Here is a 2,766-nt window from a genome sequence, read left to right as displayed (position 1 = left end):
GGCGGGCGGCAGGCTCCGCCCCAGAAGCGCAGCGCGCAAGGGCTCCCAGCGTCTGGCGGTACCAACCAATCGGCATCTTCCCGCCCAGGGACTCCGGTGCTCCCATTGGCTCAGGAAGACGCCGGACACGCCCCCCCGGTCCGCCCGTCCCGCCTCTCGAGTAACCTGTCGGGGTTCTAGGAGCCCAACTTCCCCTGCGCTGTAAATTACGGTGCGTCCGGATCTCAGCTGTCACAAGCTGGCGGCGGGTGTCACTGCTGCAGGGACTTCAAAACAACTTCGGTTTCCTTTTCCTCTTCCTCCCTCAGTTGTCTTCTGCTGGTGTTTTGTTGGTTTGTTTTTGAGACAGGTCTCGATCTATCCCTCAGGCTGGACTGCAGTGGCGCCATCACGGTTCACCGCAACCTCAACCTCCTGCGCTCAAGACATCCTCCCGCCTCAGCCTCCCAGGTACATTTTTTTAAAGTAGTCAGGCTTGGTGGCTTGCACCTAGTAGCTGGGACCACAGGCGCAGACCACCGCGCCTCGCTGATTTTTGAATTTTTTTTGTAGGGACAAGGTTTCCCCATATTGCCCAGTCTAGTTTCCAACTCCTGGGTTGAAGCAATCCGCCTGCCTCGGCCTCCCAAAATCCTGGGATTACAGGCGTGAGCCACCGCGACCGGCCAATTTTGCTGTTGTTGTTTTAAAGTTTTGTAAAGGCCGGGCGCAGTGGCTCACGCCTGTAATCCCAGCACTTTGGGAGGTGAAGGCGGGAGGATCACCTGGGGTCGGGAGTTCGAGATTAGCCTGGGCAACATGGTGAAACCCCATCTTTACTAAAAATACAAAAATTAGCGGGGCGTGGTGGCATGTGCCTGTAGTCCCAGCTACTCCGGAGGCTGATGCAGGAGAATCTCTTGAACCCGGGAGGCAGAGGCTGCAGTGGGCCTAGATCAAGCCACTGTACTCCAGCCTGGGCAGCAGAGGGAGACTTCATGTCAAATACAATAAAATTTTGTAGAGGGGGGTCTAGCTATGTTGCCCAGGTTTGCCTCTAACTCCTGGACTCAACCAATCCTCCCTCCTCCACTTCTCAAAGTTTTGGGATTACAGGCTTGAGCCACTGTGCCTGGCCCTGTCCTCTGCTCTTAAAGCAGCCCGGAGGGAGTGGTGTTCACTCAACTCTGCCCAAAATTCAAAACTTCCTCCCTCCTTCCACCTCAGGGTTTGAATTATGTAAGGGACCCAGGAATCCCGGCACATGCCTTACACACCAGGCCCTCCTCATCCATCACAATGTGCCTGTTTGGCCTTCACTCCTCTCCCTTCTAAGCCTGGGAGTGAGCAGGTGCAATGCACCATAGTAGTTAAGAGATGACACCCTAGGAGTCAGGCAGACAAGGGTTAGGGTTTGATTCCATTACTCAGCAGCTCCCTGTTCCTACCAAATTGCTTCCCATCTGTATAATGGGGATAATAGTACCTACCTCTTAAAGTTGTTGCTGAGGATTAATTAGAGTTTCATATATAAAAAGTGCTTAGCAGATATATAGGGCGTACTTAATAAAGAATAACTAATATATATATCCACAGCATTTAAGGTGTACTATTGGGTGAAGCATCTTATCTCTTTTCAGAGGAGAAAAATAAGTTTGAGAGAAGTCACGGAGTGAATTCATAATGGTGCCAATAAATGAAGATCAAATTCCAAATTCTATGCTTTTAAATCACTGAGCCAATTTCTACTGTTATTACCACTATTGTTTTGTTGCTGTTGCTAAGAAAACATTGTATCAGAGCTCATCTCTTCCTTACTGTATCCTGGTATCCAATAGTTCCTAGACATTCTGCTGGAAGTTGGGGGTGGACCAGGAGCCTGGAGGAAAGAACAGGGATAGAACTTCTTCCTTGGCTGGGTGCGGTGGCTCACATCTGTAATCCCAGCACTTTGGGAAGCTGAGGTGGGCGGATCATGAGGTCAAGAGATTGAGACCATCCTGGCCAACATGGTGAAACCTCGTCTCTGCTAAAAATACAAAAATTACACACCTGTAATCCCAGCTATTCGGGGGCTGAGGCAGGAGAATTGCTTGAACCTGGGAGGTGAAGGTTGCAGTGAGCAAAGACTCGCCACTGCACTCCAGCCTGAGTGACAAGAGAGAAACTCCATCTTTAAAAAAAAAAAGAGAAAGAACTTGTTCCTCAAGGGCAGATCTGAGTAACCCCATAACCCTGTTTACCCCAAGACAGTACACTTTGGGGGCCATTTGTTGACCTAAATCAAATGTTAAAAATTGCCCAGAGGCAGGCTACAGTGACTCACACCTGTAATACCTGCACTTCAGGAGGCTGAGATGGGGGGATCACCTGAGCCCAGGAGTTTAAGACCTGACCAGGCAACATAGTGAAACCTCATCTCTACAAAAACATTTTTAAAATTAGCCAGGCTTGGTGGTATGCACCTGTAGTCCCAGCTACTCAGGAGGCTGAGGTGGGGGGATCACCTGAGCCCAGGAGTTGAGGCTGCAGTGAGCTGTGATCAGGCCACTGCACTCCAGCCTGGGCAATGAACTCAATTAAAAATAAAACAAAAGCCTGGTGCAGTGGCTCATGCCTGTAATCCCAGCACTTTGGGAGGCCGAGGCAGGATTACCTGAGGTCGGGAGTTTGAGACCAGCCTGACCAACATGGTGAAACCCCGTCTCTACTAAAGATATAAAAAATTAGCTGGGCATGGTAGCACGTGCCTGTAATCCCAGCTACTCAGGAGGCTGAGGCAGGAGA

Source organism: Callithrix jacchus, chromosome 22, assembly GCF_049354715.1.
Source record: "Callithrix jacchus isolate 240 chromosome 22, calJac240_pri, whole genome shotgun sequence".
In the NCBI taxonomy this organism is placed as follows: Eukaryota; Metazoa; Chordata; class Mammalia; order Primates; family Cebidae; genus Callithrix; species Callithrix jacchus.
The sequence above is the reverse complement of the archived record's forward strand: the minus strand, read 5'-3'. Positions refer to the sequence as shown.